At 43.1% G+C, this 23,994-nt stretch overlaps 1 protein-coding gene and 1 long non-coding RNA gene across 2 annotated transcripts in view; one reads left to right on the top strand and one right to left on the bottom strand.

The window, feature by feature from the left end:
• Positions 1–4,602: 4,602 nt before the first annotated feature.
• Positions 4,603–15,728, bottom strand: LOC135297806 (uncharacterized). Its single transcript, XR_010359765.1, has 2 exons — positions 14,354–15,728; positions 4,603–4,809 (listed from the first exon to the last, which is right to left on the bottom strand). It is a non-coding gene; the product is annotated as an uncharacterized LOC135297806 (long non-coding RNA).
• Positions 15,729–18,507: 2,779 nt separating this feature from the next.
• Positions 18,508–23,994, top strand: part of SNRK (SNF related kinase) — a 39,807-nt gene continuing 34,320 nt past the window's right edge. The window contains exon 1 of the mRNA XM_064415747.1: positions 18,508–18,811. The gene's annotated coding sequence lies outside the window, so the exon portion shown is untranslated. The remainder of the gene's footprint in view (positions 18,812–23,994) is intronic.

Genomic DNA, 23,994 nt, shown 5'->3' with positions numbered 1-23,994 from the left:
CCACTGGTCATGACAGAGAAGAGATCAGTGCCTGCCCCTTCTCCTCACACGGAAATTGTAACTGCAATGAGGTCTCCCCTCAGTCTCCTCTTCTCCAGGCTGAACAGACCAAGTGCCCTCATCCACTTCTCATGCTTCTTCTCTAGGTCCTTCACCATCTTTGTAGCTTACTTTGGGCACTCTGTAATAGCATTATATCTTTTTTATATTGCAGTGCCCAAAACTTGCACACAAGATTCAAGCTGAGGCCACACCACTGCAGAGCAGAGTGGGACAATCATCTCCCTCAACCAGCTAAATTCGGGTGCTGAGAATATGTGGACAGGACACAATAGGAGAGTATGATTTTGCCCCACAGGGTGCATTTGTAGCTCCAAAAGTACAAGGGAGAAAGTGTATTTACAAAAATTGTTAATGTTGCATTTTAGTGACAGAACATCCAAGATGCAATCCATGATAAAGGAGCTCTGTCTTGGCAGGCCATTTCTCTGATGGGCCTGCAGGAGCTGCTCATTAGGAGCATTTCAATCACCACCAGTGATCACTGAAGACTCTAAAGAAAGCCTCCATTCATTCCCATCACACTGCAAATACACAGCCCATGCAAACATTTGGGTTTTTTCAAGATCCACTGTGACTGCTGGCTAACAAAATCATCAGCATCACACTGAACAAATTTGAAAAAAATAAGAAGAAAGCTGAGTGTCAGTCAATGAGACCTGGGAACAGAGATATCTATCTTGAATTATCCTTTCTGTGCTTCTGCCCATTACCTGAAGAAATGTGGGACAACTGGGAAGCAGGAATTGCAAATGCAGTCAGTTACCCTCTCAGCTGTGACAGATTTAGTTTGAGTTCTGCTTGTATTGCTCAATAATTTCTTTAGGGAAAGGTGTATCGCAGGAACAATTAATTGAAAAAATGGTAATTAATTGACATATACACCCCATCTCAGCAGTAGAAAATGTTTGTTCTTGGCACTAGAAAGAGACAAGAGTCTTCTCATCCCGAGTCGCTTTACAGCTCCATTAATCACCTTCATTTGTTCCAATGGAGAATGTGCTTACTGCAAGTCCTTTGTCTCATGCCAGCATGCATTTTCATGCCCTGACTCCTGCACAGCCTCCAGGAAACTCCTCAGTGCAGGCAAATTTCTTCAGGAAGTTCAGAGGCACTCAACCATACTGCTTGGCCAGCTCCATCAATATCATCATGCAGCATACTGAGACTGCTTTTTATGCACGTGTGTTTTTCAGAATGGCTTTACCATCATTAACCATCTAAACAGAGTATGTACCCTGTGGTGAATATTTCTCAACAAATGCCCCCCTGGTGGAAGCTTACTGCTGGATTGCCATGTACCTGTTTCCAAGGTTACATTTCTATTAGCCTGTTTCTGTATGCTGATGTCTTGTACCCACACATCAAAACAGGGTCTAGGAACATACCTGCCCTGGAGATGCACTGGGTTACTACAATTCAGGAGTCCCATCTGTGAATTCCCACTGGGAATCGCCCAATAGAAGTGAGGTACAACCTGTTGATCATACAGCCTCTCCTCCAAACACTCTCTCTGTCAGCTTCCTCCCTGAAACCGGCATTTCCCTCAAGATCTAGTATTGATTCCTCAGACTCAGCCCAGAGATTATAAATATCCCCAATCTCCCACATTCCAGTTAGCATTTTGTGAGAAAACCTGAGGAAATTCACCAACACAGCTAGCTTTTACACAGCATCCTAAAACAGCTCATTAAAAGCAAACAAACAGGAGAGCTCCCCAAACCCCAAGCCCTTTCTGAAATGCAGCTTCCCTCCATCTAATTGTGTCCCACTTCCAAAGTCCTTGTGGCAAGAAAGGCAAACAGGCAGCTCAAGGGGTACCCTCATGCTTTAGCTTTCTTGTGCATCTCCTTCAGACTTCACTCAGGAGACCTTTTAAACCCTCTTTTATCACCTCTTTAACATTGCAGAGTGCAACTTGCTGGCAAGTTGCCAGTGCTCCTGGAAGAAAGGGTACTAGTTTGTATTCAGAGATAATGTAGTCAATGGAACAAAACCCATTATGCCACCCAGCAGCAGCAGCAATCCAAAAAGTCTTCACATTTGGGAGTATCAGGAGACTGCAGCTGAAAGCCCCTCAGTGTATGCATTAGGGCTTGCCTGTCATCTTAGATTTTAGGGATCAGCCTCCAAGTAGATACAATTTTCTGTCCCTATTCCTGATCAGCAATCACTGATGAAATCTCTTTTGAATTTTTGCCAAGAGGAAAACAATAGGCTGCTTGAGAACTTCAGCTTGAGGTGTGAGTTATTGTGCTTCCTCTGCTTAGCCAAATCCGGTGAGAGGGCTGGGGCAGCATGATCAGAATTCGGTGCATGTGCTGAGAAGAAAGATGCATATCTTCTTTTTCCTTAATCCCAACATACTTTATTATTCCACTGGTGAGGATGGAGCTATGGAGATACCACTGCAACAACCAGCTGAATTTAAGAGATCAGTTCTGACAGCAGCACAGAGTATGTCATGAAAGAATGCATCTTATGAATGCATTGACCCTGAAGCCACTAACTCACGTCAAACATTTTGTTGTTCTCTTTAAATGTCAGGTTTCACTCTGTTGGACACCAACAATTATCTGATCCCACAAACTAGTGAGAGTTTGGGCTAGAAAATGTGTGTGGTATGAAGGTGCACCTGGAACATTAGGAAAGGTTCATCACCCAGAGGGTGGTCTGTCACTGGAATAAACTTCCCAGGGCACCAAGGCTGCCAGAATTCAGGGAGGATCTGAATGATGTTCTCAGTCATGTAGTTTAGTTTTAGGTAGTACTGTGAAGAACAGGGAGGTGGGCTCTATGATCCTTATGGGTCCCATCCAACTTGAGACATTCTACGATTCTATTATTCTGTATCAGACAATCAATAAATAGGGTGTCCCCAGCAGTTTTAGAAGTAGGAGAAAGTTCAAAAATGGCAAGAGGGTAAATGAAGTAATGAAACATAACATCTGTTTCTCTAATATTAGCTTTGTTTTTTGTGAGACTTGCCACAAAAATAAAGGCAGGAAGGAAAACAGGTAGGTTACATATAAGTAAAATCCTCTAAACTGAGAAAGTGGGTGTTTTTTTTTTTTTGAGAAATAGAAAATGAAGATATTTTTTGCTTTGAGAATCCTGAAAGATGATACTACTATATAAACCAACTACAGACTATGAACATAATTTGTTATTATATTATTTCTGTAAATATGTTTGCCCACCCTCTTTTAACTCTAGCTGAAAAGGATTGTTTTTATATGCAATTAACACATATTTCATTGTACTATATGCTAGCAGAATAGCATATAATCCTCTCAGTTTTACCAACAATTTCCCATAGTTAGAACAAAAGTCTGAATTTGCAATTGTCTGAAGTGACTGCCTGTTTTTGACACATACTTCTTTCTTACTCAGCTGGTGCAAACCAGTCATCATGGAAATCTGAAATTCATTGCAGAACAAGATATTGTACACTGCGGGGAATGTTCTGTGACTTAGAAGGGATAATTTTTAAAATCTGAATTTATTTTCAAAATGAAGTGGCTTTTGACTTCTCTTTCTAGATTTGGGAACGAACACTGTGTTGGAGAGTGTATCTCCTGTGTGTACCGCTTGAAACTGCAGAGATGCAACAGCTTGCCTGCGGAGATCGAAACCAAAGGTCAGTTTGCCTAATGATGGGATGTGGGCCAGGCCTTCTCTGTGTTTTTCTCTCTCTCCCAGTATCACTTTTGTATCAGTGCCAGGAATTGGGATATTCATCTTCTCTAGGTAAACATCAGTTTATAAAACAGAGAATATAATTGCACAGAAGCAGCTATGATATGCCTTGGGATTAGTGAATACCTCCTAATTGAGCTTCAGTGAAAGCGGCAGTTCTGGCATTATTTTTATTCACCTTGTGGAAAATTATTGGAGCATATTTCATATAATTAGGATCAAGAATGGATTTGGCATCACTTCCAGCAAATGCCCCTGAACACTAATCTGGTTTATTTGGCACCACTGATGAAGCTTCTCTTGTGGGGAATACAATGACAACAATTAACCTGGCAATACAAAACAGAAATGGGAAGTGGGAAATTGTCTTGTCTTTTATCTACACACAGGGTGAAGTGTGGCCTTGTTCAGCAACAAAGCAGTGCCTTGAATTTATTTTCTTTTTTGTTTTTTTTTTCTCCCATCTTGAGATGCCTTAAGGAATCTTCTATTTCTTCTCCATCTGTCTGAAAAATCTACATTTTTCATGCTCTGCAAGAGGATCCCAACAAACAGACCTATTGAAAGTGTTTGTAACTCGATGTATTGGATACAAATGGGTGTTGTTGAATGACCAAAAGTCTCTTTCCAGAATTAGTCCAATATTGACTTTCAACAGCTGCCAGTTCAGAGCAAGAAATCAATAGCAGGATTTAGGCAAGGTCTTTAGGTTACTGCACCAGGATGTACTTATTATTATGAACTTTTTTTTTTTTAATAATTGCATATGATCCATACGTACTCCAGTTTTTAGTGAGTTCTGTTTGGTCCTTCTCAGTGAGTGTTCTGGCCAACTCAAGAAACTCCCATTTTTCTCTTCTTTATTCACTCATGAATTCAGCACTTACGGTACATTTTAAGATTTCCAGGTCAGGTAAAATGACAACTCATCCATCTGTAGCTTTCTTTTCCTTTGATCTAGTCCTCAGGCTAGAGGCCACAGTGAGGCTTGGGAAAACGAGTCCTCCAAAGTTTGTCTTCAGGGAGAATGTTTGGAAGAAGAGACTTTCACTAGAAGCAGGACAAAGAGATTAGGTATTAACCTGGGATCTTAAATACAGCAAAGCTTGAGAGACTTAGGGAGATTTACAGACACAGGGAAACATGACAAGGAAGAGGAAGAGTAGACGGGTTGGGTTTAGCTGCTGAGCCAGCTGAGAAAGGGATGAGAAGAACTCTGAGGGCAGGAGTGAGAGAGGAGGATCTTGTGTACTCAGGGAACCTTAGACTTAACCCCAAAGAACACCATAAAGCAAAGCGACAAAATTTAAACAAGGAAATATATAGAGTTGCTTATTGGCATTATGCAGGGTTTGTTTTTTCTCCTAGAGCAGTATATTTCTTTTGCCAGATATAAGACCTAAGAACACAATAAATTTCTTGCTCAGACTCATATTCTGTCCCTGATCATGGCATTAGGAAACACCATCCAGGCAAGCATGCTCATTTTATTCAGGAATTGTCACAAAACCTGCCTGCTTCCTCTCTCCCTGGTGGCTGAAAAGGTGAGATGAGAACTCTTCAGCACCTGCAGCTCAGGGGCTCAGGGCAGGAGCTTGCCTAAGCTGCTGAACAGCACAAGGAGGGCAGCTGTGGGGCTGGGACACATGATTCCTACACAGAGTCCCAATTCTTTTAGTGGGAAGACAGAGAGAGCCTATGGTCAAGCAGTGTGTGAGAGACTGAGGAACAGCCAAGTGCTGTGATGTGCTTCTGTGCAGAGCACCTGAGGAACCTCCTGTAAGCTCAGTATAGGGGGGTCAAGGTGAAAAACCCTGGTGGGAGCCATGCTAGTGTTTATGGCCAGCAGCTGGAGGATTGTATTTCAGTCATATTTTAAAAAATCTTTACAAACACAACAGATTTGAGGAATGCTGTCAGGTCTAGCCCCATCCTTTCAGAAATCCTGGAAAAACAGAGGAGACTCACAGCCTGTCCTGATCATTAACACTCCCCTCCCCACAGCCCCCAAACAGCCTCAAGCAAATGCCAGAACTGAGAGCTCCTCACAGAAAGCGTCCTTCCATTATCCTCAACTGCAATCTGTGCTCTATCCTCTTCTCTGACAGCAGAAAGGGGATGCAGTAAATCCTCTGCAAGCTGTTCACATCAAAACCAGCAGATGATCTTGTAAAATTGCTGCTCCTGGTAAAATACCTTGCTTAATAAGAGAGCAGCTGCATCCAGCTCCTGTGCTGACTGTAGATGTAGCCCAAAGATGAGAGAGTTGCAGCAATTTAGCTGTGAAGCAACAAGCAACTGACTTGCAATAGGCAAGGTCTAGTATGGGTAAAAAACACACAGTAACAACATCCCAGCCAGACAAAAATGAGAAACTTCCTACAAAATTCTGATTTGTGATGTGCGAGAGGAACCCAGCTAGAGCCCCTGTGTGCAAATGAAGAAATGGCAGGCACACATGTTCCATGAGGAGTGGAAATGACTATTTTTCCTAGGCAAATAACTCACTTTTGCCAGGTGTTAATTTTTGCCAAACCATTTCATCATGAACTCAGACCTCCAGCAATAATCTGTGAGGTTTTCAACACCTCACCAGCCTTGTTGTCAGGTGAGCCAGAGAAAAGGGACTGGTTTATTGCCAACACAGCTGAACTACCACGGCCTATTTTCCCTACTCTGTCCCTCACAAAAAATAATTTACAAAGCCACTGTACACAGGGGATCTGATCCTTGCTCTGGAAATGTCTGGGGTGGAAAGAGTGGCAAATCTCTCAGGCCAGACCTCCCAGCTGCCACCAGCATCAGGGGACTGAGCAGCACTGTGGCTGGTCCCTGTCCCATGTTGTGTGTCCCCTGGTTTTATTCATGCTGCTGCTCTTGGAAAGTGATGCACTACTTGTGATACAATGTAGTGCTGCCCCCGACCTTACCCTGTACACCAGATATTCTGGCTCACTTTTCAGCAGTTTTTGTTAAAAATTTTGTTTTTATGCACACATAGCATTGCATTCTGTTTTTAAATGTAGAGGCTCTTAAATCCATCCTTAATTCAAAATCTTTGATACCCACCATCTGGCACCTCAGTTTAAAAGCTCTGGCCTGAATGTTCCGTGTCCTCTCTTGTGCCAGACATTGCACAGCCCCCTAAACAGTGACAGATAATGAACAAATTGCATGTGGTTGAATACCAAGTTTCATGAACAGAAAACGGGATGTCACCCTTAACCATGAATTTTTTTCTCTTCTAAAAATCTGTGCAATAACAATTAGCACAGCTTAAATGCATACTGTACATTTTCACAGGGTTTGGACACAAATATATTTACCTCACTACACCAGAATTAGCAATTTAGCAATGTTCCCTGTCAGCACAAAGAGAAGTGAAAGATAATAAATCATTGACTTGTAAACTGCATCCAAGAATCAATAAAATGTAAATGGCTACAACACAAAAAGGTAGAAATACATTAAATATGAATGATAAGAAAGAGTAATAAGACTGAAAAACTATAAGCTGTGTATTTCTTTACATGAGACAGAAGCAATGGAGAATGTTTCTGGACTGATAAAAGGAGATAAGTTCTTTTCAAACAAAATGGTATCTGACCATGTAACTCTGTCCACTACCTCTTAATGGAGATAGAATATATCATATGAGTGTCAACAAACTTTTACAAACTTTACACATCATTGATTACAAATGAAAATGTAATGCTGCCTACACATGTTCTGGCTCTTATCTCTCCTCTAGGGGAAAGCATTAAATCCTCAGCCTGCCATGGAAAATGTAGCATTCAGACATCTGTGACCAGTATGTGTAAAGAAGAGAAGATAAGGTGCATATCAAGCCTACATCTGTGACAGGGGTCTCAGAGTCTCTAGAGACAGATGAATGAGTACATATGAAGACTGACTGAAAATCTTCTAATTAAGCCTTTGCTTTCCCCACAAGCATTTGCTCTCTATGGGGTATTTTGTGTTTTGAAAGAAAAGCTCACTGAAAAGATTTTGGCCAACATCCTCAATATCCAGTGCTTACACACACACACTCTCTTTTTTAAAGAAATAAATAGCCTATTATTGAGCAAAGATACTTTGTATGTTTTAAAGACTTCCCGGAGAAAGTTCAGCCTGCTCACCTACTGTGCAAGGTAAGAGGTAAGCTGTTAATGGTTGCAGGATGACACTGGATATTTGGGCTGTGAGACAGATTTGGATCTTTGAAGAATAACTGGTTCTGAACAATAGGAGATAAATAAATCAGAACAAAGCCACAGGTAAGATGCTTGGATGAACAGTGGCCTGCCAGTCAGAGCCAGTCATTAGCTCACACTGGCAGTGTAGGTGAGATGAATAAGGTAGAGCTTCAGCTTCAAACTTCGAAGCAAGGCTCTTGAGTTTTACAGCCAGAAGTACAACAGCTTTGTATGGTCAGCAATTCATCTTGCTGCTTTAGAAATTTAAGAATAAAAAATGCAAATGCACCTTTCATGTGTTGATTACTTAGGGATGTACAAAACCATGAACAGTGGCAGTAATGAAATATCTCCTGGGTGCCTCTGAACACCACAGGAGGACACAGGCGAAGTTCCCTAGGAAACCAGAGATGCACTCCAAAGCATGTGCAAGTTTGGCCAACTGACAGTCACCCAGTTGTGCTCTGAACATCACTGCTAGAAGGTATGTGATTCAACTCTGGAGTGTAGTCGGAAGGACTAATTGTGGAAAGCCTAGGGGAGGTTGGAATAGATTTATTCCTGGTTGCATAAATATTCAGACCTCTAAAAGAAAGAAAAGGCTGATTGCTAGCTATCCAAAATGAGGGGGAGAGAAGGGTGAATAACACCTTCAATTAATCTAAATATTGATCTTAGTCCCAGACTCTGCTGGCCTAAATTCCACCTAAATCCTTGTGCCTACTGTTTTCTATTGGCTGGGACCCCAAAGGCTTCAGAATAATTATTCCAGAGATGTGAGTAAGGCTTAGATCCTAGAGCTGCCAGTGCTCAACACTAAGTACTCAGATTTCTGTGGAATCTAGTCCTGGCAAAACTGGGATTCCACGGGGATTCAATGTGCCTCCAAGGTGCTTATGAGGGAAGACGTCTACAGACCCAATGCTTGACCTTGCCTCCTCCAACTTCTAGACAAAATATCAATTTAACATCTCTTGGGAAATACAGTATAGCACCTCTCCTAAGCCATGTTCTCTTTCTGCCTCCCAGCACCTCCACTCCCCCACTGGGTTTGCTCAGAAGAGAGTTAAGGTCATATGTACAGGTGACCCATGGGGGGAATGTGAAGAGAAAAAGCAAAAAAACTTTTGCCCTCCTTGGCCAGACGATTCCTAATGCTTTGCAGATCCTTCATCTGTTACTACTAGAAGACCTTTTTACAAGGGCAGAACAGTGGAATTTCTCATACTGCTATGGAAGTCATGACATGACTGAATTTCTTTCTAGTTGTATTTCTCTGAGTCCCTGAGAACAAGCTCTTGTATCTAGCAAAGTCTGGAAAGCAGTCACAGAGATTTCAAAATCAGCAAGTCCTTCCCAATGAGCTGTGGATCAAATATCCTTAACATCAGATATTTGAGGATTGGGATGTTTGGAGTGGAAAGGGTCTGCCACACATGAACATTCTTACAAAGCTTTCCATGGATTGAAGGAGCACGGTTGTTGCCCAGCTCCCCTGCCCTGGTGTGAGATAGAGCAGACAGGTGTGGCTGTAACTGCAGCACAAGTAATAAATACATTTAGCAGCTAGATTAGCATAATTGCTTGCCTAGTCAGCTAGCATGCAAAGTGCACAAACAAGTATCATAACAGTTTTATTACATGTACATGCTTGCGTTTCCTTGAGACGTGATAAAACAAACAGATCAGTAATTTTAGAACATGCAGTCAAAAAACCTAAAAAATGCAATGAGTAATTTAAAACAAATGTTAAGAAAATTGTGTCTTTAAGAAATCTTCTCCAAGCTCTGCCCCAGTTATACTGTATCAATGTGAATTATATGATGACAAAATATATTGCCAGTCACAAAAACTTACATTTAGGTAGCTTTTTTTTCCATTATGAAATATGTTTTGTTTTATTCTATTATGAAATATACCTCACTGCAGTCATTTATACTCTTCAGTGTGAAAGGTGTGATTTGATCTGGAAATACTTTAAATGGGTGATTGCTTGAGAAATGTTCCCACCCTTTTCTTTGTTCAAACAACAGATAAGGAATGTGCCTCTTATTGCTGAAGCAGAATATTTGGTTCTTGCTGATAATATTGCACAGTGCCTTTTGAAGAGCTTGAATATCAGCGACTTATAACTGTTCTAAACACATTTCTAACAACCCACTATAATTTCACAAGTATTACATGAGCTAGCTAACAAGTTTGCTAGTCAAAACAAATAAGCTAAAACATCTTTGGGGTTACACCAAGATGCACTCAGCTGTTAAATGAAGTAAAATCAGCTGTTGGAGTTTGTTCCTTTTACAAATGGGCCATTGTGTGTGTTTCAGGGAACAGTGGGAGCAGTGAGCGAGACATGAATGAAGTAGTCTGTCAAATCCACTGTTTGATTTATAATAATGGGGTTGCATTGACATGAGAATAAAATACAGCAAAGCATATGTTCACTATGAGTAATACAGACTCATTTATATATTACAAGAGTATTAAATAAATAGTCTTGATAATTTTCTAAAATAATCCTACAATGAATGTGCTTATAATGCCATGGGACAAATTCTGCTTCACAGGCAGTGATCAAACAGACAGAAAAAATATTAATCCTGGGATTTTTTCTCCTTCTGTTCCCAGTCCTTAGACTGGTGGAGGGAGTTGAAACAGCATTCATTTTCCTGTTGTGGGTCTAAAGAAAAGCTAATCCTGGTCTTCCTCTTGAACAGAGAACAGGAACAACAGTGGCTTCATGACATAACTTGCTCAGTTTCAGTCCTCAAAGAATCTGGTCCTTTAAATTCTCAGTCATATGGAGGCAGGAAAGGGCTGGGTAGGACTTCAAGGGAACATTGACACAGTTTCAGAGATCTCAGCAACAAATCCAACTCAGATAAAACAGTTAATGTGGGAAACCAGAGAAATACATGCATTTATCATGAAGACTGGCAACACTTCCACGTGATGTTCTAATTAGGAATCATGACATCCTATTTCTTTTTTTAATACCCTAGTAGTAAATGGACAACAAATGTTATTTACGAGCGATTGAGCAAGAGAATATCATTGTTTAAACATGGAAATGGAATTTCAAGTTCTGCATTTAATTATGTTTGGGGTTGCTTTTCATTTGGTGCTAGACCTGAAGATTTTTAAAAATGTGGTCCAATATTGTTTCTCTTTGTAAAATGGGAAGAATGTTAATGAACACATCCAAGCTGCCTTTAACAGCATGAAAATTGTCTAAAACACAGTAAATCTCCTAGTTGTTCAAGTAATCATGCATTGTATGAGCATGGTTATTTTGTGTTGTGGTTCTAACCACTACATTATGTGACAGCTCTTACAAACCAGAAGTTTCTGAAGTCTCACTTCTATTCCTTTTCTTTCCTTTTTTTTTCAGTGAAAATGGCTCTTTATTTATCTCTCCCAGAGACCTCAATTTATGCACCTATTCAGTGTCGGAATCAAAGTCATTATAAGAAAACTGTTTGGTTTTCTTTTTCATTTCCAGCCTGGATTGAGAAGTTCTAAACATTTGCCAGAAACTTTGTAAATCAGAAACCTGAAAAATTAAACACACAGCATTCTTCTCAGACCACCTAGAGAAAAGAAAGACTGAGAAAAGGTAAAAAAAAACCAAACAACAAAAAACAAGGAAAATAGAAGGACTGCTTGCTGAGCTCAAGGCATAGGCCACAGTGAAGCTGAGGTGTAGGTGGATACAATTTCTCCAGCTCTGGCAGCAAAGCCCAGGCCAGGGCTGGAGCTGTGAATTCTTCGGGAATGTAGAGCTTCAGTCTGCTAAACCTAGGAAGCTGCTCTGCCCTTCAGTCTTCATTCCAGGGTGTGAGTTCAACCACACAGCTTTAACCATTGGCCTTTACTGTACTGGCAGAGGTCATTTTGACTACGTTTGTTGAGTGCTGAGAGCAAATGTGTAAGTATTTAGTATGGCATTCATCAGAATTAAGAAAATAAATGAAATGAAACCCCCTAACCCCTAACCCCAAACCCTTTGTTGACATGAATTTTTGAAATGTTTCATTTCAAAACAAAAATGTTGCACTTGTGAAAATGGCAACACTATCCTTTTAGATGAACCTCAGTTATTCCAAAGAAACACATTTTGCTGTGTAAAACATTATTACTGCTGTTCCATGACTACAATTGCCCTCAAAGGTGCAATTCTCAAGCTTTCCTTCCAAGAAATTGCTTATTTTAAAATCCATGGCATTTCATGGTTGTACAGGTCTTCAACTACAAGTCTCCACATTGCATCTTGCTATTTCCTGCAGTGCACTGGATGCAATTAAGTTTAAATCAGGGGTATGCACTACTAAGGACCCTTCTGTAGGTAACGTGTGTTTGAACATGGCTGAAAGTAAGCAACAATTATAATACTGCAAAAAGCTTTTAAATATTTGCTTTTTAGGACATGATGGTCCTGTTTCATCCATTAAAGAGGCAGGGTGGAATATAGGTCATATCCTAGCCATTAGCACTTACGCTTCAGTAGCAAACAACTGGGGTTAAGTAATCTGTCACATGATCAGAATTCTAATTTTGATTTTAACGCAATTATTGTGTGCTTTCCCTGCAGCAGCACACATATGGCTGCTTTTCTACACTTTCTACCACATTTAAGGTATTCAAGCCCCATACTTCATAGAGAATTTGAAAGAATTCTTTCTGCCATTCATACCTGCCCTTCCTCATCCCAGGTCAATGCTGCTTTCATTATTCTACCCTGGCAAGGTGATAAGGGGTTTTGGGAATCCAGTTCAGACAAAGTCTTCCCCAGCCAGCGTGACACCTGCACAAGGAAACCTGGCACTTTGTCCCACAAAAAGGCCTCCCAACCTTTCCCAGAACAGAGAAGGACAGGGAGTACTCCTGAGTTAGGCTCCTGACTACTATAAAGAAACATGTTGGCACTAAGGGATTTTTTTTTCTACAACTGACTCACTTTTTCCTATCCTGGCTCTTCTAGAAGAGTTACTAGGAATCCCTAAATAACTTGGGCCGAGCCCAAAACCATAAGTGAAAAAGTATGCAAGGCACCAGCCCTAGAACCACTCCTAACTTTACTATGTTTAATTAGTTTATCACTTAGAACACTAATGGCATGTCTACAGACTTTGTGCCTCTACCTTTCCTTCCAGATTGACACATTTTTATCCTTTCAGAGTAAGGCATTATGAATCCATGTCATACCTTACTTCATTCATCATTTCTAAGCCTGATGTTCTTTTAATGTCCTGTTTCTTTCTGAGTGAAGCAGGAGCTTTTGAACTGTGTCATCAGCTCACCAGAACGAGATGTGGGACAAAGGTATCATAGGAAGGGCAAAGTTTCTGCACTGCTTCTGTGCTAGTCAGGACCCAGGGAGGCTGCATGCTGGGTCTCAGCCTGATATTTTTGTCCTCCTTGCCTAAGTCAGCTTGGGCCACATCCCAGTTTTCCTGTCAGTCCCAGGGTCCCCTGTATCACTGTCCCTGCTATTTGTGTCACCAGATGGAATTAGTTGCTTTGACTAAAAAGCAGATGAGGAGTTAGGGGACACAAAATGTGCTTCCTTCACAGCAGGCAGCAGCTCTAATTGTCCTTGGCACCGGTGGGAAACACTTCTCTCCACCCATGGCAGGAAGCACACACCTTCTTCCTCTGTAGCACTAGAGCACCCGTGGCCTTGCTTTGTGTTTCCTCCTCTGTAGTACAGGCTGTGGGTGGGTGTTTGTGCCTCTCTTCCTTCCTAGGAGAAGGAGGCAGAAACCTTTTGGAAAGGCCTGTAGCAGCATTGTAGAGCAACTATGTGGTGGTGGAAAAGCACAGCATTCCAGATACGGTCTGAGTGCCAAATAGAGGATGGTAATTGCTTCCCCCTTCTCCTGGCCATGCTCCAGCTAACACAGGCCAGGGTGCTGTTAGCCTTCATCACTTGCTTGGGCTTATCCCAGCTGTCCCCCTGGACTTCAGGCCCTTCTCCACAGAGCCGTACCCAGACGGAATTAGTCTGTCCCAGATACTGTTTGTCCTGGTTGAATTTCATGAGGTTCTTGTCACACCATTCCTTCAGCCTGAGTCCCTCTGAGTGGCAGCTCTACCCTTGACCATATTGGCTCTCCCACTAATTTGCTGTCATCCACAAACCTGATGAAAGGGCACTCTGTCACCTCCTCTAGGCACTTCTACAGACATTAAACAGGTCAAGTCCCAGGATAGATTTCTACCGTACTTGACTTCTTACTGGTTTCCAGAGAGAGTACAGCCCTTTGACTGCTGGCTTCTGCATCCTGTCATCCAGTTTTTTAGCCATGTGGTTGTCCATCTATCTAGCCCACAATGTGTCAGTTTGGGTACAAGACAGTAGACGGTGTCAAAAGCATTGCAAAAGTCAAGGTACATACCATCCTCTGCTCTTCCTCATCTACAAATCCAGTCATTTTGCTATAGAAGACAATCGGGCTGGTGAGGCACACTGGCTGTTCCCGATCACCTCCTCTTTCCTGTGTTCAGAAAAGTGTTCCAAGAGGACGTGGATTTCCACATAGACTGCAGTGAGGCCGATCAGCTAACAGTTTTCCTTTGGGCTTTTTTTCAAGAGTCATTGGAGAACACTCCAATGGTTGTGTTGTGTGACAGTCTCCACTATCTTTCAAAGAAAAGAGCGCAGTCTTGCAGTGAAACCAGACAGCTCCTTCAACAGCTTGGATACAGCTCTGTTGATCCCATGAATGTTTATGGGTCAAATTCTCCCATGCAATCCCTGCACTGATCCTCACCCATTGCTGGCAGCTCTCCATGAATTCTAAGCACAGAGACCTTGGAGACTTTGACGACATGCATGAGGCAACAGGGGCTCTGAGTGCTACAACCTCATCTGTTTCCACTGCCACATCATTTGCCCCATTCAGGAACAAAACCACGTTTCCTGTTTTCAGTCTTTTACTCTTGGAGTTGTGGCAGAAGCTCTTCTTGTTGCCTTTGGGATCATTTGCAAATCTTAAATACAGCTTTGACCTCAGAAAAGATTTGATTTCTTTGGATATTTCCAGCAGTTTCTGCATCAGCCCAGAAACCTGAGTTACCTCCCCGATCATGGAAATGTACGGATCTGAATGTCCTCCATAAGCTGCAGTATAAATTGTACTCTTCTATATCTGTCCAAAGGCAGCTGCTTTGTTCTGCTTTGTCAGGGAAACTGTTAATAATTTAATAATGAAAGAGAACTAATGAGGCCTATGGATTGGAGCCTCATGCTCCGATTATCCAGTATCTAATGAAGTGTGAATTTTGACTGAAGCTTTTTCCACCCTGAGGGGAAAAAGCCACTCTCATCCATTCGGATTCTCCTGTGACTAATGAAGGGTGAGCTCACACTGCAGCTTTTGCTATACAGGGATTACAGGTAAGGCTACTGTTTGCTGCATAGGCCTAGTTTCATGACACTTATGAAAACATGTAATTCTGGAAATATCTAGCCCTTTAATTCAGATTTGACCAGTGGGTTTGGGAATTACTAGGGAGAATGGACATACTCACAAAGGCTGGTCCGAAGTCATTGTTCAAGCCTCAAGCATTTTGAAACATCCCAATATTTTCTTGCACTACTTTGCATTTCAAACATGTCTCATTGCAAAGGTGCAAAATAATTTACATTAAGTATTAGCCTAATTTTTGAAACAGGTGAACCCTAATGATTCACCTTTTAAAGAACATATCCCTTCTCAAATCCTGTAGACTAGCAATTTCACATATACTCCAGACTTTTGACAGATGGCTTACACTTTTTGTATCTTATCTAATGTCAGCCAGTAGGTTTTCTGGAAAAACCAATATTACCTACCATTTTCTTCCTGTAGTAGATTATGCTTGGGTTTAGCAAGGAGGAATGTCACCTGGTCTGATCTGGATGCGTGCATGCCATGAGCATTCCCTCAAACAGATGCAGGAGGCTGTTGCTGTCACCTTCCCTAGACAAATACATCCAGGCTAATGACTGGCAGGCGAGGTGTGTTTTGTGGCACAGCCATCGTGCATTGGCTGTCCTGTTCTGTAACTGACGTGGGGACACGACACTTTTACTGCAGGGTAAACCAGGCGAGGCCAGCCAAAAGCAGCAGCACAGGGCCAACCTCCCCCAGCAACCTCGCTGCAGCTTGAGTGATTTTGCAGCCATGTAACTATCGCATTCATTACGTTTTCACTGTAAAAAAACCCTCACAAAATCCAAACAAGGCCCTGTGCCACTGAAGACACAGCCCAGCGTGACTGTATATGCGACAGGAGATTTACATTACCTTGTTGGGGGAATGGTATTCCTCTCAGACCAGAAGTATGTGATGTGATCGAGTGTAAACAGTGATAAAGCTGCCTGAAAACAGGCAATTCCATCCCACTACAGACTGGCAGACTCCTTCCAGTGCCTGCTGTCTCCACTTGAGTGCAGCATGAATTCTTGACCCTCTTCTTGCTCTCACACATACTCATCTACACAGACTCATCCCATTGAGTAAAAGAGCTGTTGTGTTGCACAAGTGACCCTAAGGATAGTATCTCAAAGTAGCTATGCTGCAGGTGAGAATTTTCTTTTTTCTTCCCTGTAAATGTATCCTTTTCCACCCACCTGCTCTCCCACATAAGCAAACATACAGAAAAGTTGAGTACACCTGAGTGCAATATCCTGTGTGGCAGTGCAATAGATGATAATGTGATTTGTAGCTGATATAAAAAAGTCCTTTATGCCACAATATTTTGCTAAGGAAGACTTAGTGGCATTGAACTGGATCGTCATTTGTTCTTTGTGAGATGTGCCTTCTTCAACATGCCAATGAAAAACAACTGGAAATAAGTAATTATTATTAACTAGAGACGGAATCTAGATTTAAGTTTTACAACACAATAAGCATGAGGCATCACCTGATCAGAAATCCAAGTGGTGTGTATCACACACGTGTGCAAACTCACACTTGAGAAATCAGTGATAATCAGGCAGACACAGGTGGCAGGCTGGCTATTGCAATCCCCTGCATCAAATCCATCGTGTAAATTCAGCAATCAGTTGTGTGCCTGAATGGTGCAAGAGTGGAGAATCAAGCCTGATTGGAGAGTAGAGAACTTAGACCATGGAGTGGTCTAAATTATGACCAAATAATGAAATTCTCATTCTTGTAGGAGGCAGTGCTCAGACTAAACAATCCTGAAACCTTCATGTATTTTTTACTTTATTTCCCTTCTGAATCCTTAAAAATACAGAATCATGATGTCCTTTTTACCACACATGATCACGCTATTTCAGTTTAGTCATTCCCTGAACTGTATTTTCTGGCTTAGTGTATTCACAAAGATTGGCTTCATGCTAAGAAATATCAGGTTAATTAAATAGCCTCTGCTGAACATAAGCTATTAACAAAAGAATGATATCTAAATTTTGTAAAAGCATGGGAAAAAAATGAAAATAATTTCTCAAAGATTTTCTTAAAATTAGGCTTAGCTATATAATGAGGTTTTGTATTCCCTCTCCATATATCTTGGCTGGCCATTTCTATTTGAAAATAAAAACACCAGTGCACTTTTCAAAGTGACACTTTCAAGTCTTTTAATTCCCTGGCTATTCGAAGATTTTCCTTCCTTGATCTTCAGAGGAAACTCCTGCATTATTTCTGATGCTCCTTTGCTCATCCCTTCTTTTGCACTACTTAACCTGAACTGGAACAGTGTGCAGAGAAACTCTGCTCTGCCAGGTCTGTGTGTACAGGGAAACTCTGAAGCCCTGCCAGGCTTGTTCCTCACTCCGTTTTCTCCTACTGCCTTCAGTGCCATCCCTTCCTGGCACTCTCCCTGCTTGCAGATGACCTCCACCATCCATCGCACTCCCACCCTTCCCACAAGAGCAGCTGCCCTCACACCACCGCTGCCCAGGGCACACGGGGCACCAAGGCCTGCTCGGGGAGGTGCCGGAGTCACCCTTCCCGGAGGCGCTGGAGGAAAAACTGGACGTGGTCCGGTTAACACGGTGGTGCTCGGCCACGGGTCGGACTCGATGATCTCAGAAGTCTATCCCAATGTAATTCACTCTGTGATCGCTGTAGTCCCACTTATACTCTATTATTTCTACCCAGGAATCACAGGCGTGGCCCTTTCGAGACTTTAACAGCCCCCCACAGCCCAGCGTGCCCTCCAGAGGGACAGGGCGCCACGCAGGTGGCGGACGCGCCGGCTTCTTCACCCTCTCCTCAGACCTTCAGCACTTCGCCCTCCGCTCTTTTTCCCATGTCTAAGGGCAATTGCTCAGGACCTCCCTGAAACGCAGAGCGAACCGAAGCGGGCGGTCCGGCTGCCCTCCGCTCCCCTCACACACCCCAGCCGCTGCCCTCCGCTCCCCTCACACACCCCAGCCGCTGCCCTCCGCTTCCCTCACACACCCCAGCCGCTGCCCGACCCCCGCCGCCGCCATTGGCCCCCGCCGCGACTGCGCTCGGCGCGCGGCCTCCCCTCCTCTCCCCTCCCGCCGTGCGGCGCAGGCGCGGCTGCGCGCGGGCGAGCGTTGGCCCCGCCCCGCCCCTGGCGGCCCCGCGCGAGCCGCGGCCGTTGTTGTCAGTCGCGGCTGGGAGGCGCAGCGGGAGCGGCCGCAGCGCCGGGTCCCGTCCGAGCGCAGCGCGGGCGAGGGGCGCGACCCGCCGCAGCCCCGCCGGCCCTCCCCGCTGGGCTCTTGCACCCTCTCCGTCTCCTCGCCTGTCCCTCCTTCCCTCCCCGCCGAGCTCCCCGTCCCCGCCGCCGCTCCCGAGGGCAGTCGCAGCGGGCGCTGCCCATGCAGGGGGCGGCGCGGGGCGCGGCGCCCCGAGGAGACGCCGCCGCCGCGGGCAGTAAGTTGCCGGCGGGGTTGGGCCGCGTTGGGCTCGGGCTGGGCCGGTGGGGTGTGGTGGGTTCCTTCCTCCCCCTCCCGGAGCCGGCCGAGCCCAATGGCGGCCTCGGCCCAGGGGGAGGAGGAGGCGGTGAGGGGACGTTTCGCGGCCGCCACCGAAGGTCGGTGTGTCGGTGCCGGCGGGGCTGGAGGGGAGGGTTGAACCGGGGAGAAGCGGCTGTTCCTGCGGGCACGGCGGACTCCCGGGATGCGGGCGTACATGCGGGATCGGCGGCGTCCCGGAATGCGGGTGTTCCTGCGGGGACGATGGGCTCCCCGGACGCGGGTGTTGCTGCGGGGACGGCGGGCTCCCGGGATGCAGGCGTTCCCGCAGGGACAGCGGGCTCCCGGGATGCAGGCGTTCCCGCAGGGACGGCGGGCTCCCGGGATGCAGGCGTTCCCGCAGGGACGGCGGGCTGCCGGGAGCCTGCCGTGCCCCGGCGCGGCGGAGTGTCCGTGCGGCACGGCCCCGTGTGACCGCGGTGTGACCGGAGTGACACCGGTGCCTCCGCCACTCCCCCGCTGCTGCTGCCCGCCCGGCTCCGCCGCCGATGTTCTCTTGCCGGGAAGGGGAAAAAAAATAAATAAACAAGCGAGGCGAGAGCCCCGCGGTCCGGCCGCGGGTGCGTTTTAGGGGAATGACGGTGCATCTCGCCCCTCGGAAGTGGTGCGTAGCCAACAGGTTTGCCTTGGTCTCCTTGTGCCCAGGGCTGGAGCGTGCCCCTCCTGACAGAGGCTGGAAGTGTCCCTCGTTCTTTGTCAGTACGTGCCGTGCCGCTGGCAGCACACTTACTACGTTGAATTCACTGCCTAGAGATTAGTATAGAAATTGGTAGAAATACTAGCAAGGTCCTGCAGAGAGGGCTTTGTGCTTATTGTCAGGTGAGTTTTGGCACCCAGGTGCTTGCATTAGTGGAAGATGACTTTTAAAGATAGTTGATCTGCAGTCTCGGTAATAGTTGAAGGGCAGATATGTGTGGTTGGTTTTATTTGTTTTGTTTCAGTTTGTTTTTTTTTTTTTTTTTCCTTTTCTTTTTTTTTTTAATAAGTAGACTGAGTAAAGTGTTGGAGAACACCCACTAGGGCAAACCCCCTATATTGGCCAGAGGATGGTTGGTGACAAAAGTGACCTATTTTCAGATTGGATATTTCCATTGGTTTGGAGGTGGAGATGCTAGTATACCTGTGAAGGAGAAACCTTTATGTGGGATACATGCTTTGGGTTTTTGCTTATTCATAGATAGTTTCGTATTTGCAAGGGCTTGTTATGAGTAGATGAGGGCAAAGCAGTGGTTTCTTTGGTGGTACCATTGCAGTTACTGGAGCAGCTGAAGCGTATTGTATGATTTTCAGCCATCTAGCATGAATGAAGTGCATGCAAATATGCTTACGCCTGCCCTCTGTAGTGCAGTCGCTACTTAGTCATATCTGCTGCTTTTTTGGAGTTGTTTATTATGGATATATTTGGATCTTCAGGCTCTGGGGAAGGACCAGTTTAACGAATCTCTGCAAAGTGAAATCTGTATAGAAGTGTTTACTAGCAAATGTTTATTGTGTTACAGTTAAGTATTACTTTCAAGGCATGCACCATTAGGAACTGCGTTAAGGAATCCTGGGACTTTTTTGGCAGATACATAACAGAAAGTGGGAAATTGGCTCGTGGTTGTTTTTTACTATTGCTGATCCTTCGAAGGAACCTGAAACAAATAAGAGCTAACAATCGTTGCCAAACAATGCAATCAAATTTTACCTTGTGAAACATGTCAAAATGTTTACTTAGACTAATGTTTGCCCCTTTGACTTCTAGTGCATACAACATCCAGATGAGAGGACTTAGTAACAAAAACTGAGGAGGAGAACGTCCGGTCTTGTCTCTTAATTTTCCTGAATATCCTAAATGACCAGAAAAGTGGTAGAATGATGACATGGTTTTTTCAAGTGATTGGAAAAAAAGTTAACCTGACTGCTGGAGCTTTGCCTGGTAGGCAAGGTGGCATCTAGGGCAGCACATTCATCTGGCTCTTTTAAGAGAATCTTTATGATCCACACCTGAGGCTTTCATGAAAAACAGGGAAGAGGGAGAATTGCATCTTCAGTGTACTTACTGTGTTATGGTTTTTGTTTTCATTTTATGCAATTGAGAAGCAAGAAAGTAGAGTTTGAGTGCTGGACACCCTACAGGTTACTGCTGTTCCTTGAATCATTCTGCTATGAGAACTGATACTGCCATGTAGTGTGGGTGGTTGCACTGTAATAAATTGTTTGCTTTCTGATTATTTTAAAGAAATAGCATGTTAAGGGTGTGCATGCTAATATGCTACTGCAGATACTCTTTTACTTGCAGTAGTAATCTTGTGCACCAGCCTGGTCTCTTTTAACTGCCTTTGAATCATGCTCGAATAATTCTTTTGCAGTCTACACCTTCAGTGTATCATTGTCCCTTTTATCCACTGGCAACTGTAATGCCAAAGTAGCACCTTTGTCTTGCTTGGCCTGCCTTGCTTTCAAGGGCACAGTATCCTGGTGCAGCCAGGCTTTTTCCTCACAACATGTCTCTTGTGAAATAATGCACTTCCTTTTTTGGATTCTCAAAATTTCACTGAAATGCTGTAGCTGTAAAACTTGTTGGTGATCTTCTGTTCATTCCTACTTAATAGTGTTTATGATTGTGTCTTAAAATAAGAAACCAATGAAACGTGGTTCAGATCAGGGATATAGAGCTGAGCTGCAGTTTATGATGAATATAGTAATATTAAATTGTATAAGCTCTTAACTTTAGTAGCCTCTGAGGTTCTGCCCATCTTCTGTGTCACATTATTTTCAAGCACTTAACTGAAATGCTACAGCTGCTCTAATAATGTAAAGTACCTGTTGTTTTAATACACATAACAGTATTATGTAAGAGCTTAAGAGGATTTGAAAAAAAAAAAGTATATTCCCTTACAATTCTAGGATAACTCACCCTGGCAGAGTTCTAGTACACATAAGTTGATTGAGTCACCAATGTTAAGAACTTAATGAGAAATAATTATACTTGCAAAGTGTAAAACAGAGCGTGTTCACTTTCTGAAAAGCTGAATCCCTCTGTTACAGTGATCTTCTACAACAGTGCTGGGACACAAATGTTACACTGTATTTGACAGCCTATTTTCTTTATATATCATTGTGGGTTTTTCTGCAGCAGAAAGTTGCAGAAGAACTAGTTACTGACTACTGTCTAGTTACTGACTGGACTTTACTTGAGAGATGATAGCCTAGGTTTTATTATAATCTTAGTTCTTGTTAAAGCGTGGCAAATTTCAGGTGTCTGGCTGTTCCTGACTAATTTAGGATGCTACAAATGAGAATGAGGTATTGAAACTGAGTAACTGTTGGTTGGAGTCAATCTATTTATCAAGATTTAAGCAGTTTGTATCCTAGATGGAAAACACCATCTCATAGTGGCAACTTAAGTAAATTCAGTACTTGAATTTTATGTTACCAGATTTATTTCCAAACAAATGAAACTATATGGTATTTGACCTTGAAGATATTAAGAAATTGAATAGCAATTATTATTGTTTTTAATGGGTACTAAGAGTATGCACACGTATTTGCATCTGAACACTTGTGTTTGAGATGGTGTGTGATGCTTTCTCCTCCCTTGATATGGGAAGAAAATCATGTTTGCGGTTCTGAATTTACACAACAAAGATGTAGGTGTTAAAACAGGGCTAACATTGAAGTGTTATACCACATTGAAGTGTTCATTGATAAATGGAAGAATGTTTAGAGCTCCTCTTAATGGTCTTAGCTGCACTGCCTGGCATGACAAAATTATGTGGTAATATTAATAAACAGACATTTGAAAAAGGTGAAAAACAATTCTGAAAGTTCATGAACATGGAATAGATGAAGCAGCTTCTCTAAAGGAGTGTACTTTGGTGGAGAAATCTGAGTTATCTGCTTTTTGCAAAGTTTCTACAGTAAGTTTCCTAGATAGAAAGATTTAGCATGCTGTTTAAAAGATGGTGATACCATAGTGAATCACCTGATATGCAAAATATTTCTTCATCAGTTCATGTTCCTAGTTATTTTGGGGAAAGAAAAAAGAAGCAAAAAAAAAGAAAATATGATGGAATTTAGAATATTAGAAATCTTCAAAAATCTGCTTGGGTACTGTTTGTCAAGCTTGAAAAAGAATAATTTTGGGCTAGGGAGTCCAACTACCATGAGTTATCTCTGTTGCTTATGCAGTTGTTGACTGAAGTACCAGATCTGGATTGGTTAAACGTGCAAATGTCTGTAACTAAGATATCCATGCTAATTTTTTGTAGTTGAGGACAAATTTTTCTGTTAGTGGGAGCTGCAAACCATGAGATTATCAGCTGAAATTAATTTTTCTATATATTATGACATCACAGGGTCTAAACAAAGTTTTATAACTGATTTACAGATACAGAAAGAAAGTACTAGCAGATATCACAAAACTTGGAGCACGTACTTTTAAAAGATGTTATCACATACTACTGTGCAGAAGATAATTTATGAGATGTAGTTATTCAGGAATATCTGGTATTTTTCTATACAATAATACTTCAGGAGCAGCTTCAGACCTTAAGTGCTGTGTTGCTGAAGCCTCTGGTGTGTAAACAGGGTAGTGTCTCTCTTTTTTTCTTTAAAAATGAAAGGCCACATGCTGGCCTTTGAGAGAAGGCATAAGAGGAAAACAGATACAACATGAGATTAATTGCATTTGGAGCTGTGGCTAGTGGGAGGACTTTCGGGTGAACAGCTATTGCTGAGTTCTTAAATCTAGAGGGCAACTTGTATTTGTCTTGTGTAATACCTCCTCTTAGAAATGGAAAGTACCTTGTGAACTGCAGCGAATTATCAGCAAGGTTGTGAAAGTGCTTTGGGCTTTTAACACATTTCACAACTGGAACCAGTGCCAGAAACTACCGGTGATGGGTTTGTCAGTGGCTCGTAGTTCCATCAGTCCTAGTGCATCTGTCCTCTTAATAGCTTTGGAGTCTATAATCATAACCTTGCTGTTACTGCTGCTGTCTTACTATTACCTTGGAGTCTGTACATCAGCATGGTCTCTATTTTTTCTGATTCACCTGCTTGGAAGGAAAAAGGAAATAGACATTCTTGTCGTTTAAA

The sequence above is a fragment of the Passer domesticus genome, chromosome 1, assembly GCF_036417665.1.
Source record: "Passer domesticus isolate bPasDom1 chromosome 1, bPasDom1.hap1, whole genome shotgun sequence".
Lineage (NCBI taxonomy): Eukaryota > Metazoa > Chordata > Aves > Passeriformes > Passeridae > Passer > Passer domesticus.
Note: the sequence above shows the minus strand (reverse complement) of the source record. Positions and strands in the feature narration are given on the sequence as shown.